This window comes from Gobio gobio (assembly GCF_949357685.1).
Source record: "Gobio gobio genome assembly, chromosome: 24".
In the NCBI taxonomy this organism is placed as follows: Eukaryota; Metazoa; Chordata; class Actinopteri; order Cypriniformes; family Gobionidae; genus Gobio; species Gobio gobio.
In genome coordinates, this window is record NC_137120.1 from 25,978,513 (window position 1) to 25,991,781 (window position 13,269).

At 36.8% G+C, this 13,269-nt stretch overlaps 1 long non-coding RNA gene across 1 annotated transcript; it reads right to left on the bottom strand.

Moving 5' to 3' along the window:
- Positions 1 to 6,551: 6,551 nt before the first annotated feature.
- Positions 6,552 to 12,556, bottom strand: LOC307120670. Its single transcript, XR_013815839.1, has 6 exons — positions 12,528 to 12,556; positions 11,678 to 11,800; positions 11,353 to 11,569; positions 7,924 to 7,964; positions 7,525 to 7,839; positions 6,552 to 7,321 (listed from the first exon to the last, which is right to left on the bottom strand). It is a non-coding gene; the product is annotated as an uncharacterized lncRNA (long non-coding RNA).
- Between the last annotated feature and the right edge of the window lie 713 nt (positions 12,557 to 13,269).

The following is a 13,269-nucleotide window of genomic DNA, read 5'->3' on the forward strand; positions in this document are numbered from 1 at the left end:
TATCGGTAGATACTCAAAATCAAATGACTCAGACTCGAGGGCAAAAAAACCTCAGGTTTGACTAAATGTATTATGCACACCTCAGAAAAATACAGAGGTCCTGACCTCATAGCTGGCTACGGCCATCGTGTTGGCAGCCTAGTTTACCTCAACACTTCAGTTTACATGGTCGGAGCTATTCAGTCTTGTTCAGCTAAATTCACCAGAGCCTTTACTGTACACATGATGTTGCGCTTGTATCAAATTCAAATGAATAAAGCGACTGCCTGGTGCTCGTAACTCGTTATCACTTCAGTAGAGCGGCAAAATCGACGAACGAGTTTGTCAGCGCTGTGCGTGAGACGATCCAGCTGCTCTCATGCTTCGAGTCTGTTGGATGCGCTCGCGGTTTAATCAGGTAATGCCGTTTCTTCACCTGGGTTTTGATGCTTGTTCCCAATCCCATGCATTTGCAGCACTCGAATAAATAACAGCGCTTAATATGTGGGGGCGTGGTGGGGTTTGGCGAGCGGCGCTCCAGGAAAAGTTTAGGTTCTCCCGATCGACTGTCAATCATTTCCTTGGCCAATCACTGGCCCCATCCATGCTCGGGCCCTGGGGCTTCAGCCCCAGCTAGCCCGTATGTTAATCCAGCCCTGTACATATATACATCCGAGTCCTGATCGGGAGGTAACGTCCGATTCCGATCGAGTCTGAAACCACATGATCGGGCCCGATTTCCGATCACGTGATCGGATCTGGACATCTCTAATTACCAGTCTTCTCCACTAAATGTCACCCTCTTATTGGCCTTGCGCGATGTTACAAAGGAGCGAGAGGTGCGCCTGTCATTCCTTCATTCAGTGCTTAAATGGCGCCTCACAAATGATAAATCAACAGTCAATAGAGTCAATAGACAGCGCAGGACCAATAATTCAAACCTAATAGCTTAGCCTATATTATAAACAGATTTCCTCAAATAAAAGTTAGTCCACATAAGTCAGCACGTTAAGGTATTGTTAATTACCACAGCAACTTCTTGTGTCCAGGAACGCGCTTCTCGTGTATGAAAAGTAACGAGTTGTGCAGAGGGAGGCTCGGGCGCCGGGGGCTCCGTCTCATCCCCCGGCGGAGAGATGACCAAGCGGCGCGCCCCGCAAAGATAGCACCCATTCCCGGTTACGACCTCGATCCTCGAAAGGCCTCGTCAGGCACTACGATTGACCCGAATTACAGACGGTTTCGCCGGCGCGTTTACGAGATATAGCCGGTTAAAGTTTCAACTTGTCTTGTTCGATCCGCCCCGGTTCTCTGTCCCGGTGGTTTCCAGTCGATCCTGCCCGGTATCGCATATATGTTTGTCGCAAAGATAAAATCTAATGGCAATCGCATCTAAGGAAGGCACGTAAATAACAGAGATAGTGACGAAATATAATGCATCATCCGGGGCACGAATCAAAGCACAGATGCCCCTGGAGGAAAAAGCCTTCATAAAAACGGACAGAGTCTGAATGACGGTCAGCTAAATCGCAAGAAAAGCTTGTCCTTTACTGAAAATTGCTGAAAATCATCCAATATCCTTTTTATGTTTTAGAATAAATGTATCAAAATATCCATTAAAACACAATTGTATTGTATTGTATTTAACATAATTATATGCATTTGAAATATAGAGATGGGTTCTGTTTTAATGTACACAAGTGTACCTAAAATAAAAAGAGTTTAATATACAGGTTTGTGGCTCTTAATTTCTTTTTAATTACCCACTTGTAAACTTGTTCACTGTTCTTTTTTATAAATATAGTATTTGTATTAAATCTATAAACATTGACTTGAATCAAGAATCGAAATTGAAAATTGAATCGGTTTGAGTTTGCGAATCGAAATCGAATCGAATCTGATCATCTGAATCGATACCCAGCCCTAGTGCTCAGGGAGTAGGGAGAAGTGAGAAGTGAACAGTGTAGCGACCCTGTTGAATGGAACGCACCCCAAGTCTTGCAGTCTTTACTAATGAGCTGATAAGTTGAATCAGGTGTGTTGGGTGAGGGAGATATGCAGTGGTAAGGGGTCCCCATGACAGGTTTGAGAACCACTGCAGTAAGCAAATTTTTTTTTTCAAGATATCACTTTCACTTAACACTTTATCCAGACATTTTAAATGTCACATTTCAGATATTAAAAATATTATCAATCTTGGCTTCTGTCATATAAATTTGTCTTCAGTTTTTTTTTTTTTTTTTTTTTAAACATTGCGTGCAAAAGCAGAGCATTTGAGTGGTGTGCATTACAGCATTGTTCTGTTGTGTTATGTATTCTATGGACACAATGCTAATTGAAGCCTGTTCTCATAGTGATCAGTCTGGTTCCAAAATTTATTGATGAGTCTCTTTTAGTTTACAGAGGCGTGTCATATGTTACCATTGTTAGATTTTTTTGTTTTGTTTGTTGCTGTGGCACCAGTCCCGTCCCATTTCTCCACAGATTTCTGGTGCTGAGATACAGCTGGGGCCTCCAGGAACCATCAAAAGCCTCATTGGGCTCTCAAATATCCCCAGTGCAAAGTGGTGACATAAACACTGTGTCTCTATGACATTATGATAATAATTTGTTTAAAAGGTTAGTTCACCCAAAAATGAAAATTCTGTCATTAATTACTTACCCTCATGTCGTTCGACACCCGTAAGAAATAAATGAAGATATTTTAGTTGAAATCTGATGGCTCTGAAAGGCCTCCATTGGCACAATGCACGGTTCACTCTCAAGACCCTTAAAAGGTACTAAAGACGTCGTTACAAAGTCCATCTCACTACAGTGGTTCTAAAATAACTTTATGAATCAGCGACAATAGTGTTTGTGTACCTTTGTTATTTGCACTACCGACTGTTTATTACAGTCACAACTGTTTACTTATTAATTTTGCACTACCATACCTTAACTGTATTATGCTCATTTGCACTGCCGACTGTTATTTACAGTACCTACTGTTTACATTTGCATTTTGCACCGTACTTCTAACTGTAATATGCAATCACTTTCCACTGCACTTTTACACTTTTTTTTTCGGATAGCTTCTGTCCATAATTTATTGCACTACCTTAATCCACTGCCATATTCCTCATTTTAGCCTAACATATCATTGTATACCTCTATCTGTAAAATTCTGTTTATAGTAATAGCCATCTGTATATTACATTACATATCCACCTGTAAATTCTGTTTATAGTAATAAACATCTGTATATTATTCACTGTACATATTCACCTGTAAATTCTGTTTACAGTAATAACCATCTCTCTATTTATAGATATATTTATATATACTCAGTACATATCCATGTCCTGCACTTATGCAAATGTTGTATATCCTGCACTTGCTGCTATTGCACTTCTGGTTAGACCTAAACTGCATTTCGTTGCCTTGTACTTGTACTTGTGTAATGACAATAAAGTTGAATCTAATCTAATCTAATCTAAATAACGACTTACATAGTGATGACGATTTCAAAACAAGGCATCATGAAGCTTCGAAGCGTTATGAATCAGTGAGCCGAATGATGATTCGGATTGCGTGTCAAACCGCCAAACTGCTGAAATTTGGCGATTCAAACCGCTGATTCGACTCGCTGATTCATAACGCTTCGAAGCTTCATGATGCCTTGTTTTGAAATCGTCATCACTATGTAAGTCGTTATTTAGGGTTTTTTTGCGCACAAAAACTATTATCGCCGATTCATAAAGTTATTTTAGAACCACTGTAGTGAGATGGACTTTGTAACGACGTCTTTAGTACCTTTTAAGGGTCTTGAGAGTGAACCGTGCCATTGTGCCAATGGAGGTCTTTCAGACCCATCAGATTTCAACTAAAATATCTTCATTTCTGTTTCGAAGATGAACGGAGGTCTTACGGGTGTCGAACGACATGAGGGTAAGTAATTAATGACAGAATTTTCATTTTTGGGTCAACTAACCCTTTAAGTTCTGTTCACTCTGTTACTTGTCTGAGCAGTTATCATTGTGTGTGAGAAGTTACTTGCCAAAATTCGGCAATATTCAGCACACAAGGACGAAGTAGCCTGGGATCAGACAAACTAATTTCCTTTAGATACAGCAAAAACACGTTCCTTATTCAGTGGTTTTGTTGTGTCTTTTGCTCCAGTGAGAACCAATGAAAGATGTTTATCGCTGGAACCAATACTACCAATACTGCTCCTATATCTTCTGCTTGGTTTTTAGTGGATATGTTCCCCTTTTTCAATAAATTTCCAATAATTTACATACACAGACACAAATGAAGCAACAACTGCAAAGAGAGTGTAAGTTCCTGTACCTCAGGCAGTAAATCATGACTCTAGTAATAATTACAGAGTCAAAGTTTGATTCCCACACAGACGGGATAAGATGTCCTTCTAGTTAAATGATCTCATGTTTTGTCAGTGATAATAGTGACCATTATTTAAATAGAAACATGATCTGGCCTATTTACAAGCTATTTTAACTAAATTATTTGAAATAATATAGTCTGGCCTTTCAAATATGCTCATGCAAATGTAAAAAAAAAAAAAAATTAAATAAAACAAAAATAATAATAAAATGAGACCGAAAAGGCAGAAAAGTACACAATCTTTTGTTTTGTTGACAGGATCTCACAAACCCAGCAGTCAGGTTTTTATTTCTCTTCTTTTTGAGATGTTCTTTTTGTATTGTATTATAGCATTTTTAGTGCGTGTTGTAGTATATGGACAAAATTATTTTGATGTCTATTGTCATTATGTTTTTTCTGGATTGACCTGATACCATTATCTGATGAGTTTCATTTACTAAGGAGTGGTGTTGATATTGAAATTGAGCACCAGGATGTTTGCATATGGTAAACTGAGCCCAATACCATGTGTTTATTGTGATGCTCTGGTGCTGAGATACAACTGGGCCCTTAGAGGCCTTTAAAAACCCTCATGGTCCCTCAAAGAGCCCCAGCTAGTGCCTCAAAGCACACCAGGTATCTACAGTAAGGGGTTAGTTGTGATGAGGAGACTGTGGTGTTCCCGTACACACAGAGACGCATTTAGCTGTACATGTAAAAATGTTGTATCATATCAGCGTTTTGTCCGGACCCAGCGTTTTGGGAGCTTGAAACCACTATTTTATGTATATGTATATCCAATCTGTATATTTTGAGAAACGATGATGTCATCTCCCCACGTCACATGCTCTGAGTCTTCTTCTACGTTTTTAGTGTATCTCTGTGGCAGAATTACAGCGCCACATACTGGTCTGGCATGTATACTACATACACTGTAAAAAAAATTCAGGTCTCCAATTGAAAACCTTTTAGTTGGCCAAATTGAATTTCTGTAAATTAAATTGCATCAATTCACAGAAATTCAATTTGGCCAACTGAACAATTTAGATGTGATCGGTCACTAGAAAATTTTCAATTGGAGACCTGATTTTCTTTTTTTAAAGTGTAGTTTTGAGTCGGTTTCAGTGGTTTCATGTGTATGCAGATATTTCTTGAGATGAATTTTTTCGGATAGGGAAAGCTCTGGCTTCGTGTGGCTGTGGCCTATAAATGTGCAAACCCATAACCACATTTCTGCTTCCACACTTTGGATAAAGGCATCAGCCAAATGAACAATTGTAAAATGTGTGGGTTTAGTAAAAAGTATAAGACTAGAAATATCCAAACAACTTTGACAGATCATTTTACCAATACAATGTATTAGGTCTTGAACATAATGAGATCATGCAAATACAGTTGTGGTCAGAATTATTGGTACCCCTGGTAAATATTATCAAAGATGGCTGTAAAAATAAATCTCCATTGTTTATCCTTTTGATCTATCATTTAAAAAAAATCCCAAAAATCTAACCTTTCATTGAAGTAAAAGAATGGAAAGTCGAGGGGAAATCACATTATGAAACAAATGCTTTTCTCCAAAACACATTGGCCACAATTATTGGCACCCCTATAATTATTTATAAGTAAAATATCTCTGAAGTATATTCCCATTTCCATCATCAAGGAAATAATTAAGAAGTTCCAATCAACTAAAGATATTACGAATCTGCCTGGGAGAGGATGTGTGTCTATATTGTCTTAATGCACGGCGAGAAGGAAAGTTTGAGTGGCCAAAGACTCTCCAATGATCACAGATGGAGAATCGCAGATATTAGTTGAGTCTTGGGGTCAGAAAGCCTAACAACCCCTACATCACCACATGTTTGACATGATATTCTTTAGTTTTGTATTAAAGTGTTTTAGTGTGTTTTGTACTATATGGACAAAATGCTTCATGTCTATTGTCATACCGTTTTTGGTTTGACCAGATTTTTTCCACTTAGCGTTTCATTTACTAAGAACTGGTGTTGATGTGGAAACTCAGAGCACCAGGTTTTTTTTAATATGCTAACATGATAAGAGCACAATCCAATGTGTTTATTGTGATGTTCTGGTGCTGAGATACAGCTGGGCCCTTAGAGGCCTTTAAAAACCCTCACTGGTCCCTCAAAGAGCCTCAGTGCCTAAAAACACACCAAGAAGTAAGATAAGAAATATCCAAACAACTTTGACAGATGCATTATTTCATCAATACAATTTATTGGGTCTTGAACAAAATGAGATCATGCAAATACAATGAATCAATACTCAGTGTATAGTTGAGAATACTGAAGTACATTTTAAACACTTAACAGTTTCCTTCAAATAAAACATTTTCAAGATGAATGTTTACCAGTACAGATTTTTTAAGGCAGCAACATATTAACAGACTCACTTGTCTTGTAACTTTTAGCCAAAAATGTACCTGTATCAAGATCTCATTCTGTTTTTAAGAATGCTTCACATATGGCAAGAATATAACAGTACAAAACAGTGTCTTTTACAGCAGAACACTGTAAAAACTAAATGTAACTTTTAAACATACAACGTATAAAGACGAGGCAATGTTATTTATAGCGCACTCTATACACACTCTATACACACTAGGAAAGTGTATAATCATAAAAAAGTTATAATCATAAAGGATAATTGTATTTTTGTTTTGTTTTTTAATTTTTGGTCCTTTAGCAGTTGCAGCAAAAAACGACTTGCGGAGGAACATTACGCTTTGGTAATTACATGAGTTGTGAGTCGCTGTATGCAGCATGTTATTGTCGATGTTATTGGCTGTTTGAGTTCCTTTTTATCCAGCAAGCTACACTGAAAACTATAATAACTATAACTGTAACTATAGATACAATGCCAACCCAGAGCCAAGGCGATGACATCCCCTCACTGCCTGGTTCTGTTTCTCCTTGATTTTCTTGTTCAGTGGATATGGTTACTTTTTCTGCTGTTGATTCTGCAACAAAAAAGTATAACAAGTAACATTACCTCACTGTTATAAAGACAACAGAACAATCTATACTTTATAAACAGCAGCATTCAGACTGAAACATTAATGAACTTCACATATGGGATCAATTTCTTGCAGTATTTAGGTTTTAAAGCAAACTACTTTAATAAATTAAAAACGTAATGCTCTAATCCAGTAGTTTCACACACCGTTGATGATCAGCTGTACATTAAGTTGTTCTGATGACTGTGTGATGTAGCAGATGTATTCTCCTGCATCAGTGTGAGAGAGATCTTTGAGTTTGATGGAGAAGTTTCCTTGCTCATACTCCTCTGTTTCAATTCTGTTATTGTACTCTGGACCCTGTATCTTTTGTGAATGACTGCTGGGAATTATATCACACACAATCTTGCTGCCATTGTGTCTCCAAAACACATCATAAAGTTTAAGATCATGTTCAGTGGAAGAACACGGGAGGACAACAGAACCACCAATAACAGCCTCTACTGTGACCTGCAGAGACACTGAAACACGAAAAACTGTAAATGTAACTTTAACAGTCAGTGGCATTAATTTATCTTTCTAATATAGTTTGTTCAGATGCTCACCTTTGTTTATCAGCACCACAAACACACAGATGAAGCTGCAACTGCAGAAACAGAAACAAATAAGTTAATTTAGCTTCCTTTGGTTCAACTAGCATGGTAAAAACAACACTAGTCATTTATTTACCACATAACACACATAATAAAAGTAAGCTGGTGAGATAGGTTAGGGTGTCCCTCCCATACTTAGCTTTATTACTGACCACAAATGTCACTAAATTAATCTCTAAATATGTTACAAACTGGAAGTAAATGTTCTTAAATGGCATCTTGACACATCTTACCATATTGGCAAATGATAACCTTGAATTTGCTACAAATTAATCTATCAACTAAACTCCCTGCACATGTACCAGGACAAAAAAAGTGCTAAGGCTAACTGCTAACCACTTAATCAAAATAATAGTTATAGCCGATAAAGCATGCATATAAACTTTATAATCATTAATGAACCAATTCATGTTTAATGTTTTAACAACACTTAAAAGATTTCCCTTTTTATTCTAGTTTAATAAAGCATTTGACAACCAAAACACAGCAGGCCAAACCCAAGCAACAAGCTATCAAACATTGCTGCGGTATGACACGTGTGTCCAAACAGCGTTTCATTCTGCATTTAACACACATACCTGCTCATCATGGCGGCCCAATATTATCAATTTGTTATTTGACTATATTGCATAGAATTATTTTTGAAATTAGGGTGAAATATAAATTTTTGAACACAAAGTATCGTAACTTGTCAGTTCCGTACTTCATGCATTTTACATGATGACATCAGACGTAAGGGACGTCGACAGTAATGACGTGAACTGATCACACATGGGCATAATTTTCGAATTTACTTCAGTATAGTTCTGAATTTTCCTCATTATTAATATCATAATGTTTCTGATCTCAGTAATTTTATCTCCAATCATCTGTCTGTCACATCTGCACTTTAATTCATCAAAAAAGACACAACAAAATCTTAGATTATCATCTTCATTGGTTAAACTAGACTGTAAAAAAAAGCAGAATTTGCCAGAAATTCACTGGAAAAAATACAGTCACAATGTTCCAGTTTTCCAGGATGCCAACCTTATATTTCATTAAATTTCATTAAATGATATAATGTTAATATACCTACTTTATCATAAAAAATTGGCCTTTACCTTAAAATGTACCAATAACCACTATAATAATACAGGTGTCACAGTAGAAGTGGCCTATTAAATGCACAACACAAAAATTATGCAATAAACATGAACTAAATTACATCAAATTTCACACAAAACACATAAATTACTGATTACAATAATAAGAATTATTTATAAAAAATCTAATCGTGATGTGTAATGACTTTGGGAACGTCCTTTAACTGTTTTTACTGCCTAAATTATCTGTTAATTCATAGTTTTTACTTACAAAAAAAAACATGTTTTTACAGTATTTTATGGCAAAATTACATATATTTGATGTTAAAATGTTTCAATGAAAAAAATAAATATAATTAGATCTGTCACGATTATAAAATAATCGTTTGATCGCGATTAATTGGTCTAATCGCGGTCATTACAGGTGATCGTTATTATTGCCCACTATTAGAAGACACAAGGGGGCCCTGTAGATAGTAGCGGGAAGTTCGGATCATTTTACAGACTCGGATCTTTGAATCTCGTTCAGCAAAATGAAAAAAAAATAAATAAATTGAGTCATTTCAGCATAGCAGGAAGAACGAAAGACTCGGACCCGGCGAAACCCGAACCTCGAAAGATGAACTAATCATTTCTCTTTCCGGTTCTGACAGCATAGTCTACTATAGGACTGACAGGAAGAACGAAAGACTCAAACCCGAACTCGAGACTCGAGGGATGAACTAACATTTTCTGTTTCATGTGCAGAACCTATGGGATTTTGCACACACGCGCGGCCAACAAAATGAACGGATCACTCTCTGAGACAACTCGGTAGTCCCGAGTCATATTAAAGAATCATTCGTTCATGAACGACGTACCTGCAGCACTCTACTTCTACCGGTCTCCCTCTGAATTCATTACGCTGAGCATTACGTTCAAATTATATTGCCCTGTTGATTTCTCCATCCTGAGTTAGAGCAGCCCAGTTATTAAACAAAGATGGATTTAGTTTCAAAGCCGAAAACGACAACGCCAATCAACATGACATCATGACTTTGCTTAAACATACACGCCACTTTCTAAAGCCAAATGGCGTGTTATCTGTACGCATTTTGAGCTATCCGCGTGTATGTCTACGCTGTGTGATTCCGCGTGTATGTGTACGCCGAAACAAACCATAATCTCCACGTGTATGTCTACGCAGTGTGATTCCGCTTGTATGTGTACGCCGAAACGAACCATCATCTCCGCGTGTATGTCTACGCCGTGTGATTCCGCGTGAATGTAAATGGATTTATAAACATACTAAATTATGTTTTTTTTTTGAAAATGTAAAAATCCAGAATGTTTCTTGTGATGGGTAGGTTTAGGGGCAGTGTGTGTGTGTGTGTGTTATGGGTAGGGGCAGTGTAGGGGGATAGAATGAAATGGCGTTGATAAACACGTTAAAAAGCGATTATGCGTCTTGATAGCACTCCAAAATGGCATAGCGAATTGGCGTGTCATACATAGGTTTCCTTTAATTTCCAAGTTGGCGAGAAAGTAGCCTACATGTGCATATGTGCAACAAGTACTGCTTCTGAAAGAATGTTCCGTACAGCTGGCAACATTGTCACCCCAGTTAGATGCTGTCTTAAGCCAGAAAAAGTCAACATGCTAGTGTTTCTTTCCCGTAATCTACCAAGCCATTAAGGAGCATGATTGTTTTTATTTCAGAATTTGATTTTTATGGCCTGTTCTGTTATGGTCATAGTTTATATTTGTGATTCATTGTTTCTGTTATTTACAGCATTTTCAAAGTTGTAAAATATATTTATATTTTACTTTAGTTTGGAATGAGATATTGACAGTCCTTTATGTGTTATGGTAACTTTATGGTGATTGTTTCTATTATTTATACTTTCATATACATTTACATTGTTTCTTTAAATGTACACATTTCTGAAAGATACATATTTTTTATTGATTAAATTACTTTAATATTTAAAGGCTTTAAGTGTATTAATGTGTTATTGCAAGTGACAACTTACAAGGGATTCAATTAAATAATCACAACAATTTGTATGACAATTAATCGACAAAGCCCTAAAACAGGCAATTAATCGCCAAAGCCCTAAAACAGACAATTAATCGTCATAATCGCAATTATTTATTGGAAAATTAATCGTCAGTCAAATTTCATAATCGTGACAGCCCTAAATATAATAACAACTGATCTTTTCAGTAGGAAGCTATACTCGTCCTTTCAATCTGATGTGACGTTTGATCGAGTGAAATGAACAGCAGTGAAATGAATAAATGCACTCAGACTTACATGAGGATGAGATTTAAGCTTCTTTCTTAAACTCCTCTGAGAAAACATTGTGTTCTGGATCCTGATCCTCAAGTGAAACATTTCTGTGATATGATGTCTCATATATTCCTACTGTCATTGAGTCTTTAATACTCTGTCCTGTCTTTATACTTTAGTTTATCGTCACTGCAAGAGCAGGACAAGATCATAGAGTTTCTAACAACAGCCTCATTCTGACCTACAGAGAAAGAGAGAGAATTGAAAACAACAGGGAAATTCAGACTGGTCTTTAAAAATGTTTTTCAAATCTGAATTAACAAATGAATCTTTTACAGCAAGTAATTACCTGTTTTCTGTTTCTTATCTGGGCTCAATCCAGAAAGATGTTCCTCACAGATCCTCTCTCTTGTTTTCATCCTGACAGACTGAACAAATGCTGAGAGACTCGAGGCTGATATTCTCTGATGATCTGATGGGAGGAGACACACAGGATTGTTATCAGACTAGATGAGCGAGTGTGTGTAGCCTACAATGTGTTTTGTAGTTTTGTTTATTTCTACATCCTCATTCTGACCTAAGAGGAACTAAAAGAGAGAGAAAGTAAAAGCATCTTGTCATGAATTTGCCTTTCAAACTTTGTTTATTAACCTACTACAGTATCAGCAGTCGGTTTGGTTGTGTTGCTTGTTGAATTCATTGGCACGCATACATATGTTTTACTGAATGCTTCTTTTACTTTATTATAATGTTAATAGATTCAAGATTCAAGTGGCTTTATTGGCATGGGACAACACTTTACTTTGCAAAAGCATTGCTAACCTTAAATTACAGACATACACATTTACACGCAATTTAAAAAAGATAATAAAAGAATAACAATGAGACAGAAAAGGTAAAAATGTACACTATGATTTGTTTTGTTATTTAAATGTTAATGTGTTGGTGTTATTGTCCTCTTTTGTCATGGCTGCCAGGTTTACATTTTTCTTCTTTTTGACATTTTCTGTATTGTATGTATTAGCATTTTGTACTGCTTTTTGCATAATCATTGTGTAGCCCTCGCTCTCTCTCCGGTACGTTCACTGGTCTCTAGCACCGCTGCTGCTACTTGTGTTATGCGTGTTCGTGGATGGTGGTAGAGGGAGAGGACGCGGAATCAAAGGGGTTCGGTATTGTGGCTTGACAATTTATTCCACAGCATCTATAGAGTTGATCAAATGAACTCAAATTAAGTTTTAAGTGCACATGCAATTCAACAGCAAGCTCTGACTGCTTAATATTATCATACACCATCTTGCATCAGCCACCATGCATCAATCAAATTCAAAAGAAAGAACAAAACATTTTGACTTTCACTATTATTCAGCATATAGGTCTTTAAACAGTAAAGTCACAAGCAGTAAGCAGTTTAAAACATAAATTATATATATGAGTTCAACTTTAGTGAGAAAACAACAAAGATATTTTACATTTACATTTCCACTTCTGTTAGAATGGCTTACCTATAGAGTTGATCAAATGAACTGAAGAACATCTCAACACTACGGTAAATCAAGAGGCTCAAAAAACGCTATGGTTACTCAAATCTGTTATAACGCAACAGCGTTATGGCGGCCTCTTGAGGATGACACAATACATTGCCTTACAATTGCATATTGTTTTATATGTTGTTTTAGTGTGTGGACAAAAAATGTTATGCCTATAATCATCATACTGTTTCTGAAACGCAGAGGCATTCAGTTTGATTGTTCTTCAGTAGTTTGGAGAAGTTTGACCTGATGCCTTTATCTGCTGTGTTTCATTTAGTAATAAGGAGTGCTGCTTGATGTGGAAACTCTTTATGCAACACTTCACATCATGGGCAGACGCCCATATGTTTCATATGTTTCCTCTGCTGCCCTCAAGAGGCTACAATTTTATTTTCCCATAAAACAAATG